The sequence below is a fragment of the Asparagus officinalis genome, chromosome 7, assembly GCF_001876935.1.
Source record: "Asparagus officinalis chromosome 7, Aspof.V1, whole genome shotgun sequence".
Lineage (NCBI taxonomy): Eukaryota > Viridiplantae > Streptophyta > Magnoliopsida > Asparagales > Asparagaceae > Asparagus > Asparagus officinalis.
The window spans coordinates 55,178,927-55,191,693 of NC_033800.1; positions in this window are offsets into that span (position 1 = coordinate 55,178,927).

A 12,767-nucleotide genomic window follows, 5' to 3' on the forward strand; every position below is an offset into this window, starting at 1 on the left:
AGGAAGGTGAATAGTGTTTTATAAAAATTTCTTGCGAAATTGAAAATAACTATGCAGCGGAATAAGATTATATCAACAATAAAAACTCAAATCAGAAAAGCACAATCGTAAACACGGGGATTTATCCTGGTTCGGTCCTCCAGACCTATATCCAGTCCCCAAGCAACCCCCTTGAGATTTTCACTATTTTTGAATTTCCTTACAAGAATAATCCTTGCACAAACTTGACAATCCCCTGGTCAATTTGCACACCCTTTCTCAAACCAGAGAAAGGCTTTCCTTCCCTCAAACCAGAGAGAACCTTTCCTCTTCCCTCAAACCAAGGAGAACTTTTCTTGATGAATATTACAACAATCCTATAAGCCTTGATGTGTAGTGATCTTATTTGATCTGTGGCTAATAGGAATTCTCAATATTTTGCCTCACTAAAACTGGGAATTTTTGACAAGAAGGCTATAAAGAGAGTTTTTCATTTTTAGTTTTTCAACTCAAGAGTATATCAAAATTTTTGGTTCAAGAACATGTATTTTGAAAAATAAACTCAAGGGTATATATTCAGATCAATAGACATAATTTCCGAGTTCAAATATGTTTTCAAAATACGAATTTTTAACTGTTATAAAACGGCTAATTCAATTTGAACATCAAAAGTCAAACAACAATAAATTGTCTGATCAGTCAACTGGTGGACTCATCAATCGACTGACCAGAGACTTAAAAACGATTGTTACTTGAATCAGTTGACTTATATAAAGATCGGTCGGCTACTACAGTGACCAATCGACTGCTACAGTAACCAGCCCATTGACCAAAAAATCAAAATCAATCAAACAGGCTAGTCGGTTAACTGCTACATTAACCGATCGACTACTACAGTGACCAGTCGACTGATTAGAAAAGTAACATACACTAAAATGGACATAACTTCTTACTACGATATCCGAATTGAGTGATTTTGAATGCGTATTTCAAATATCTACGTGATGAATCTAAAATCATCCGAATCCAATGGTCTTATGATTTTATAGATATTTTTAAAGTTAATGTATTACTGAAACTTGTTACTTTTAATGCAGAAAAACCAAGTTTTTATTAGTTCTTTTATAAGACGACTAGGGGTATCATTAGTCAAATAGGGGACCAAGTTTTTTTATAAACTAAGTCATGGTTTGTGTGTGTACACGCATCAAGGCTTTTAACAATTTAAGATAAAGTAAAATTTATAATATGAAGTCCAACTTTATCTTGATTTCTCTTCAGTCTTGTTTGATCAACTTGAATGATGTAGCAGGATATATCTTTTGATACTGCAATAACCAAGTTAGCCAAACACAAAGTATATTTGTATCATTAAAACATACCTGATCAACAACAACACCACTAGGGCTTATCACTGCCGCAGGCGACCCTCCCTACTGGCATTGTCGGCCCTACCGCCAGCCATCAGCCCTTCGCCGGTGATTGGAGGGATCGCATCTACGCTACTACTGTTGTTTTCAACACAGATTTGCACTGTTCCTGCTATTATTTATCCAGATCTGCCCAAATATGAGTTGTTGCTACTGTTTTCTACCATGTTAGCAGTTTTCTGTGTTGTTCCTGCTGCTGTTTTTATGCCATGTAGGCTATTTTTTACACTGTTGCTATTATTTTCTGTGCTGTTAATGGTATTTTTTGCTTTACTGCTATTGTTTGAGGTCACTGTTGCTAATGTTTGCTGCCGCCCTTTATTTTTAGTGTTTTGAAGTCAACTTCTTTTGATTTTGTTTGCTTTATGGAGTCGACTTAATGCTCCTTACAAGATCTACATGCTAATATAAATTTCTCTAGTTATCTGACTAGTTATTCTGGTTTTCTACTATTTTACTATTGGATTGGTTGTGATGACTTCCTCAGAGAACTCAAGTGTGTTAACTTTCTCTATTACTTCTCCTGCTATGGAGACTGTGGCATCCAAGACTTTATTGGGAACAACTGTGAAGCTAAATGGATCTAACTACTTGTGGTGGTCTCAGTTTTTCAAAATTTTATTGGTATGCAGAACAAGTTAAAGCACTTGTTAGATGATCCACCAGCTTCTACAAAATCTGACTACACTGATTTGGATATCTAGAGACTATTGTGTTATGACATGGCTTCTCAACAGCATGGAGGAGAAAGTCAGCTGCGACGTTATGTTCTTGAAAACTGCTAAGGAGATGTGGGATACCCTCAAGGAGATGTATGAGAACGAGAAGAATATGTCGAGGGTATATGAGCTTTATGGGAAGCTATTCACTTTAAAGTAAGGAGATAGGTCAATTCCCAAGCTAGAAATTCATCTGCCTGCAGCTACTGATCCGAATACCTTAAGGGGATATCATCAAGACTTAGCTATATTGAGGTTCCTCTTTGGTTTTGGATCCCTCTTTAGCATCTCAGGTGCGAGGGAAAATTATTGAAGGTGATAGTATTTCATCATTGTTTTCCACCTATGCTAGAGTGATGAGAGTCTCTACCGAGAATGGAGCACTTTTCACTCCTTCTATAGAGCAATCTACTATGTTTGCTGGATGTGGTAGAGGACATGTGTAAAACCCCGTATTTTTGGTTATGAAAATGTGTGAATTATTGATAATAAATAATCCTATTGTGGTAAATGACTTGAGGTCATAGATATACTTGATAACAAGTTATTAGAGATGTATGATTATATTAATATAGAGTTTTTGTGCATTGGTTTTGGCAAATTAGCAAAACATGCACGAATCTGGAAAATGTCAGCTTAGTCGACTCATGAGTCGACTTATGAGTCGACTTATAAGTCGACTTACGGGCAGACTTCCAGATTCTTTTCAGTTGCGGGTTTGGGTGAGTTTTTTTTGGGTTTTAACCGTATTATATATATATTCTTTTACCCGAAACCAACCCCAAAACCCATCAGACCTCAAAGAAACCCTAGCTCTCTCTCTCCCCCCTCAAACCCTAGTCCGTTCTTGGTGATTTTTGAGGAGTTTCGGAGGAGCTTTCAGCGGGATTCTGTGGTGTTGTTGAAGGGGATCGTCCTCTCATCGGATTCAGGAGTTTGTAGCACATCAGAGGCGAGTAACATCTCGCCCAATCCTACACCCACTGTTTGTATGCTTTTATTTGGTTTTATTTTGGTTTTATTGAGCCTAAATCACTATTTGTGTATAAAAATAGATCTTTATAGCATATGATGCGAAAATCGAATGTTTTCAGTTTATAAAAGCTCACAAACGAATTTGTAAATTTAGATCCAGATCTGGAATTTGTTTAAACATGGGTTTTATTGTGATTTAATGGTTTCAATACGTTTTTAAACATGAATAAATATGTTTAGGGTTTTAATATAAAATTTTACATGTAAATCTTTCGTTTCTGTTGGTATTCATGTGCTAGAATCGGAAATATATTACTGGACATGATTAAAGAGAACTTTAGTTAACGTGTTTGCAGTTCATCATCGAAAGCAGAAAACTGGAGATTTTCTGCTCAGTCGACCAATGAGTCGGTCGATTCATGAGTCGACTGATGAGTCGACCAATGAGTCGACTGATGGGGGAAAACTTTAGTTTTGTGTTTTGTCTGGTCGACTTATGAGTCGACTGATGGGTCAACTTATTAGTCGACTGATGAGTCGACTGATGAGGAATTTTTCTTCTTTTGTATTTCTTCAGTTTGAATCTATTTGAGTTGTTTCAGTTTAACTAAAACTGTTTATGCTTGTTTATTGTTGTTGCGTGTTTTGATATGAACGAGGAGTCGCCTCGAATAACGGGTGTTAGAAATTATTATTTAACCTGTATCTTTATATGTGAGATGACATGTGGACACGAGTTTAGGTTTGTGCACCGAGACACGTGAGTAATTAGGGTATATGCATCTGTTCATAAAATTCATCTTGTCCATGTGTTAGGCAATTATGATGTGTAGTCCATATGTTGGACATTTATCATATTCAGTTCATGCGTTGGATATTGGTTATATTTAGTCCATGCGTTGGACATTGGTTATATTTAGTCCATGCGTTGGACATTTGGTTATATTCAGTCCATGCGTTGGACATTGGTTATATTCAGTCCATGTGTTGGACACTCATTACTTTCAGTCCATGTGTTGGACGTTTACTTCATGCAATCCATGTGTTGGACATTTAATCTATATAGTCTATGTATTGGACACTTAATCGTTTTCGGACATGACATTCATGTGAGTTCGACATGACTTTATATTTGGAAGTAGAGATGGGTTTTGTATTCTTTTAATTTATTTGTTCCTATATTAGATTCCGGGGTTTTGGTATTTAGGGATTTATAATTTGAGATACAAGATATATACATGAGGGTTTTCTTATTTGGATTATTTCGCTCGACGTACCTATGCTCGTGTTGTAATTCCCTAACTACTAAAATCCTCTTATACATAGGTATTTATAATTTGAGCTACATGGTATATACATGAGAGTTTTCTTGTTTGGATTATTTCGCTCAATGTACTTATGCTCACGTTGTAATGACCTATATAGGATCAGTGATTTCATATATATATGTATTATCTGTATTTTCTGTATACAACGAGTCCTTTCCCTTAGGGTTGGTTGTGATGTTACTCGCTAGAGCTTTGACGCTCGTTGTCCCTCCCCCTTTCAGGTAACGAGCCAGGAGCCCGGAGAGTCGCAGGTTGATGGCGTTGCACTTTAGCTTCAGCTGTTTATTATAGTTATATTTTTCTTTTGAACTCCACTATAGAACTTTGTTAGACATTTGAGAGTTTATCCTAGAAATTGTAAAGGCTGTGTGCCTTGTTTTCTTTTATTCAGACAATTGTATTTGAGAGTTGTTGAGAAGTTCCAGTTTATTCATTTCAGACATTGACTTGTACTTCAGTATGTTAGATGATGAAGTACTTATTTGATCTCTATTATTTCATCAGTTGACTCTTGTATTGTCTTTTACCTGCTTTTATACCTAAACCTGTTATTGACTCTACTAGAGAGATAGTAATTGTGATTGTGAGACATATTATTACACGGTGTGGTGCATAGCAGGTTTGACATTCTTGGTTTCATCTTGGACTGCAGCCTTGTGTGAACCCAGGGGCATCACAACATGGTTGTGGTCACGGTCCCGATTCGAAGGGAGGACACACCCCTTATGGTGGTCGACATAGTGTGTTTGATAAGGGTTCACACCACTGCACGTATTGTAGGAAAAACAACCATGTATCAGAGAAGTGTTGGTAGAAGTTCGATAACCCTAAGTGAGCACAAATGGTTACAACTAATTATACCACCTCCATTGGCACTACTCCTTCATCCTCTACTCCATCCTCATCTGCTCCTTTAGGGCCTTTCGCTATTCAAATATCACAAGCCGAGTATGGCAGGTTGACACAACTCTAGTCTACCCAGAGTAGTCAGTCATCAACTCATGCATCCATTTTAGATATGATTGCTTATATTGATTCTGTACACATTTCAAACAAATTATATTCTGTCAAGATTGATGATGGTACACTTTCACCCATTCTTGGTGATGGGGTAGCTCAGGCTACTCCATTATTGACTATTGCTAATGTGATGTATGTTCCTAAATTTAGTATTAGTCTTTTATCCATTAATTAATTTACCAATAGTAGTAACTATAAAATAATTTTTTTCCTTCACATTGTGTCTTTTAGGATCTGCAGATTGGGATGAGAATTGGTTTGGGTCATGAGTGAGGAGGCATGTACTACTTGGACGAGAGTGTGCCACCGTCTGATCTTGTTGCAAGTTTTTCTAATACTACTCCACAGTGGCATGTGTCTGAGACATTCTTCTCTTTGAAGCTTTGATCAGTAGTGCCTGTAGAATTTTCTATTTCATCATTAGGTTGTGAGTCATGTAAGTTAGGAAAGCATTATTGTGCTTCTTATCAACATCGAGTCAATAAATGCAAGAGTACTGTCTTTCAATTAGTTCATTCTGATGTCTTGGATGCATGTTGTGTTCCTTTAGTTAAGAATATAGATATTTTATTATTTTTATTGATGACTTCTTTCACATGTCTTGGATGTATTTCTTAAAAGAGAGGTCCAAAATTGGTAATGTAATAGAAATTTTTATAATGAAATAAAGACCCAATTTTCTACTACCATTCTTGTGTTTCTTACTAATAATGCATTGGAATATGTGAAAAATGATGTTTCTAGATTTTGTGCCACTAATGGCATCATTCACTAGACTTATGTTTTCACACTTCTTAGCAAAATGGTGTCGCTGAATGAAAGCATAGACACATTCTAGATATAGCTAGAACCCTGACGATACACATGCTTGTTCCAAAATATTTATGATATGATGCTATTTTGTGTGCTTTCCAGTTGATTAATAAGATGTCATCTTCTATTCTTAATGAGGAAATTCATTTCCAATACCTTTATCCTACCAAGAGCATATTTTTTGTTATTTTCAGAGTGTTTAGATTTACATGTTTTGTTCAGGATTTGAACCCTAATCTCAACAAATTATCTGATAGGTCTATTAAGTGTATCTTTGTTGGATTATTAGGACTCAAAAGGGATATATGTATTATAATCTAGTGTTTAGGAAGTATATATTATATCTGCGGATATCACATTTTTTGAGTATGTACCATATTTTTCTTCAGCTTGTACATGGCCTCCACAAGCATCTGTTCCCCTTCCTTGGCTAGTGCTAAGTTCTAGAGTTGGAGCTAAACCTGCAATAAAACCTCTACTAGTGTATACTCAAAGACCAAAAGTTCTTGCTTCTTCCTCACCCTTAGTTAAACCTCTATCTATAGCTGTAGATCCTATCATTAGCAATTTTCTACTCCTTCTGACCTTGATCTTTCCATTGCTCTAAAAAAGGTAAATGATCTAATACTTCTCATTTGATCTCTCATTTTATTTTGTATGACCGTCTTACCCTATCCTTTCACTAGTTTGCTTTGTCTTTGTCTTCTATATCTATAGCCAGGTCTTATGAGGAGGCAATACTAGTTCCTAGTTGGAAGCAACCTATGGATGAGGAAATGGATACACTTACTTCTAGAGAGACTTGGGATTGTTGCCTACTCCTAAGGGGACTGATGTAGTTGGTCATTGCTAGGTTTATACTTTGAAGTATCGACCGATGGTTCTGTAGATAGAAATAAAGCTAGGCTGGTTGCTAAAAACTATACATAGACGTATGAAGTGGACTATTTTGAGATCTTCTCACCTATTGCTCGGCTAAATTCTATCCATCTCATACTCTCCATTGCTATTAATATATAATGGCCCATGTGCCAACTGGATGTCAAGAATTCCTTTTTATATGGTCATCTTCAGGAGGGAGTTTATACAGAGCAACCTCCAGGGTATGTTGCTCAACGGGAGGATATTGTATACAGATGAAAAAAGGCAATTATGGGCTCAAACATAGTTCAAAGGCATGGTTCAACAAGTTTAGTAAGGTAATCTCTAGTGTTGGTTTTCAGAGATGTAGTTCAGATCACTCTGTGTTCATTCATCGTACTACTTCTAGATCAATGACCTTAGTTGTATATGTCGATGACATCTTACTAACTGAGATTGATACAGTTGGCATAATAGAAACAAAAGAGTATCTAAAGAACCATTTTGTAACTAAGGATATGGACAAGCTGAAATCCTTTCTTGGGATTGAGTGGCTCACAAAACATATGAGTTAACTTTTTTTTTGAAAGAAAGTACGTCTTGAATCTTCTAGAGGAGACTGGTCTTATGGGATACAAGCCCACAAGTATTCCAATGGAAATAGAGGAGGATTTTTGTTGTGAAGATAGAAAACTCATTGAAGACCCTAATAGTATAGAAAATTGATTGACAAGCTAATATACCTTACAATTATTAGGTGATCATCATATTTTATTATAATTTTATACCCTCATTATCCATTTTATTTGAATAAATATATCACTAATAATATGTTTTTTTTCTTAATTTGTAAGAAAGGAAAAATCGATGAATAAGAGCCCAAAAAAATCAAATTCTCCTATTTTTCTATTATTATATTGAAGAGAATATCAAACCAAGAGGAGACTCATAAAAGCTCAAGGAATTAAGAAAATATCGAGTCAATAAATCAACTAAGGAAATAATTCTATCTGGAACCAATCGGTTCATGAACTGATTGGCTAATCGCTCCACCAACCGATTGGCTAATCAGTCGACCAACCGATTGACTAAATGATTGACTAACCGATTGGTTCATAATAGAAACACTAAACGGTTGAGATTTATCTCTTGGAGACCAAGGCTAATCCAAGAGCTCTTGTTAATTACTGTGTGCTATAATTAGGGATAGAGGGTAAGGGGTTTGAGTATGAAAATTTTTATAAGCTCTTTTTTGGAGATGATGACCTTAATGAGATCTTTCAATTTGTAAACCTTTTATGTTTGCAATAAATAAATAATATTTTTTTCTTCTTTAATTTTATTTCTTCTTATTTATTGATGAAAATAAAGATTTGCTTTATAGGGACCAACCCCTTGGAAGATGATACTAGGGATCTTTATTTATTTATAAACTCCCTTGGCGGGTGGGTAATACTAGGAATAGCTATTTATGATACTATGCAATTTGTTTCGCCCGATGTACATACAATATGCATGGGATTAACCGCTTTAATGGGATCTATATTTATTTATTTCTTTAGTGTAGATTTACTTTCATGCTCTTTTTTTATTATACTTTGTAGAATTTATTTTCTTGCATTTTTTTGTAGTATAGATTTACTTTTATGCTCTCTTATTTTTGTTAGTTAGATTTTCTTTATGCTTATAGTATAGATTTTTATTTTCTTCTTGTTCTTATTTTTGTAGTTAGTTTTTATTTTAGATATCCTTATTTTATGCTTTCTAGTCTATATTTTATTTCTTTATATTTTTATTTTTTAAAATGTGCAACTAAATCTTGTAGTAATTCTAGAATTGTATGAAACTAGTTTGATTTTTTTATGATTTGTAGATTGCTCTCTTTGTGCTCACAATGGTCATGCTAGGATAATCAATTAGAGAACTAATTGGCAGAAGAAGAATTTGATAATTTATACTTATCTTGAGTGATTTGATAGATTATACTTATGAATTCTAAAATTACTATCTAGTTGTTTTTTCTTTTTATAATGATGGTTTTACTTGGATGATAATTTGATAAGTTATATTTTACTCAAGTGGTGTGGAAGTCTATGCTTAGTAAATCTAAAGTAAATTATGATAAAAAGAGAGTAGTTCATAAATTCTAAATAAAATTAGCTAGTGAATTCAATTCTAAATTCCTATCTTTTTTATTTGATTTCCTCTATCTTTTATTTGTTTTGATTTTCCTCCTTTTGATTATTTTTTTCTCTTCTTGATTGTGTTCTTTTATAATTTCTTTATTTATTCTCTTTGTTTAGTCTTTGTTTTCTTTTATTTGTTCATTCTCTTTCTCTCCTCTTGTTCTAGTTTTTTTATTTATAAATAATTACACACACTCTATCACTTTCACTTTCACTCCTCCTTGTCCACACACATCTAAAACTATTGTTAGAATTTTTCCTACACAATTTTCTCGTGGAATCAAAAATTGTAACTATATTATAACTTAATTGTGTACTTGTAATCTTGACACTATTTTCACAACATATCACTAGGCCTGGTATATCTTATGTTGTTGAAGTTTTCAGTTGCTCCATGCACAAACTTAGAGAGGTTCACTGAAGAGCGGCTTTGAGGATCCTTGCTTATTATGTGAAAAGCTCTCCTAAAAGTAGGTTATTGCATAAGAAGCATGAAAATGTACACATCTCAGCCTATTCGTACTCGAGTTATGTAGGAGATAAGGGGGAACATGAAGTCTACTACCATGTATTGTTCCTTTGTTGGAGGAAACCTGGTGACTTGGAGAAGTAAAAAAACATGATGTAATATCTCGGACTAGTGCGGAGGCTAAGTATTGGGCAATGACACATACTGAATGTGAGATGATGTGGTTGAGAAATCTGATGCTAGAACTTGGTTTTGTATAGCCTGGACTCATGCCTATACACTGTGATAATCAGTATGCTATCTACATTGTCAAGAATTTTATTTTTCATGAGAAGATGAAGCATATCCAGATTGATTTCATTTTATTAAGTACTTCTTTTACATCTTCTTTTGAGCAATTGGCGGATATTCTCCCGAAAGCAGTGTCATCCAAACTTTTTTCTATATTGTGTAGTAAGCTGGCATGATTGATATTGCTTGAGGAGGAGTGTTAAATTATATAGTAATTAAATTATGTCTAGTTATTGGGTTAGTGATAACCCGTGACCATATCCATTGTTGTATTCTATATATTTTTCTTCTTCTCATGAATAAAATTATAGGTCTATTTCGTAACTGTTTATAAGTGGACTCTCTTATACATTCTGTTCTGGAAAATCTTTCAGGACAACCACTAGCAATATCCACATACAAATGGGATATGTTTATGTTGTACAATCATATTGAAACTTTTTATAGACATGTTATTTACAACTACAAAAAGACACTATACTACAAGGATTTTTTTTACGCAGAACCCTTGTGTTCTATCAGATAATTTACCAGCTAGATTTGTACATTAGCTTGATCTATATGATGCAAAAAAAGACTAAAAAATGTACATAAAGCTAGACAACTTTCTTAACAGTTCAAATGAAAAATAATACAGTTTGAATTTTTTAGATCCAAGTGATTCAACAGTTTAAATAAGAAAGAATTAAAAAGTTAAGTTTTGACCGCTGTGAAGTCTAATTAGGATCAAAACTATTCACGTTACGACACCTGTCAAATGAAATCTTGTTGAATGATAAATTAATGATACTGCAGACTTCTAGATCAGAGATTCCTTTGTTTGTTTAATATGATCAGCGTCTAAACAATGACGACATTTGTGTTTCAAAGCTGTGATTTGTTTCGGATAGGGAAGTTATATATGGTAGTTAAATAATCAAATTGACAGGTTTTAACTTATAAGGGGATGAAACCACAAACTATACATGAAATATTTCCCTGTGTTTCTCTTTATGCTTGACTTTCAATGTTCTTATCTGTTTGTTTGTAAATAATAATTTTAGTATAAATGTTTGGATATGAAGAGAGTTGAAGGATTTAAAAAGTTCCGTGAGCAGCAAGTGCTCATGATTTCCTAGAACAACTCACAGAAATCTGGCAAGCTTACTTGGTATACGTGACGACATGAGCAATTTCTAAAGAAATTTATCTTTCCTACTAGTAGCTGATTAACTAGCTTAGTAGTTCTTAGTTGCGTTGATAAAATTTTCTATTCAGTTTTTATGCTTACTTGATATAAGTCCATGAATTTAAATAATTTTCTCCTGCCTCATCAGTACGCGAAAGGGTTCATATGTTATAATTAAGATAACAATTAGGATGTCAACATTCATACTTCTTCATAATGATTGTGACAAATAAATACTCTTGAATGCAGTACAGCCTTTTGTACTAACCTCACAGATGAGGTACACAATAATTTTCTGTAGCTTATCTAAATGTCAATCAGGATAATTTTTATCAATGATATGTCTTTTTAATTATAAGTATATTCCTTCAGAGTTCATTTTCATTGCTAGGAAATTTATGTCATGCTTTGATTAATAGCACATATATATTATATATTATAATTTTTTTCATTTTCTGTTTTGTTTGATGTTGCCCCTCGGGCCTCCAAGATCCAGGTCCAGTTCTTTTATCTACTGTTGCTTTGTCTTTAATTGGTTCAAATTTTCAAACTTCTTTATGACTGATACACTTCAATGTTGTTTTCTGATTACGATCACCATATTTATATTCAAATTTTTTTTTATTGTTTATCTAAAAGATGCTGAAAGTAGATAAATTCAATCAATTCTTGAGTATTTGCACTTGATTAAGCATTATTTACATCTGTTGACATAAACCTCCAAGTTTTTCATCTAATATTGTGTAATTTTGTTCTGCCTTCAGTAGTTCATCAAACATACCCAGAATGGAAAATAGTAAAAAGAAAAAAAATTAACTAATAAGTAGACCAAATTAATTCCTATTGTTGAGCGCATTTTATGACATTATTATTTCTCTCTGAGGTCATGGTTGTGGTTCAGCATTCAGACAGATATTTCTCTATGACCACCTAAACATTTACTAGTCGAAGGATCTCATCTTGAATTTAAAGAACTACATTTCTCATAACAGCACGCATAAAAGTTCAGGTACCTGCTAAAATTAATCATGTCTTATTGCGTGAACGATGCAGATTAATTGCCAAAAGTTAATAAAGAAGGTTGATATTTAGTTACCTTACAAAGATTTTGCTGGTACCGGAAAAACTGAAAATGCTGATTAAAGGATCAGTAATTCAGGATTAATTCCACAATAGAAACCAAATGCTAGTTCTATTGTGATGGCTAATGAGATGATTCATTACTGTTCGAAAAGGAAGAGTGAAGTAGGTATGCTTAAGATTGATTTCACAAAAGCGTTTGACTCCATCAACTGGAATTTTCTCCTTAATCTGCTCAAAGCCAGAGGTTTTGGAAATAGGTGGTGCACATGGATATATCACATAATCTCTTCTTCTCAGTGTTCTGTTAAAGTTAATGGACATCCTTCTAAATTCTTTTCTTGTAAGAGGGGTCTAAAGTAAGGAGATCCTTTATCTCCAATGCTTTTCAATATAGCAGTTGATGTTTTAAATAAAATGATTCACAACAATGTTGGAGAGGGTCTTT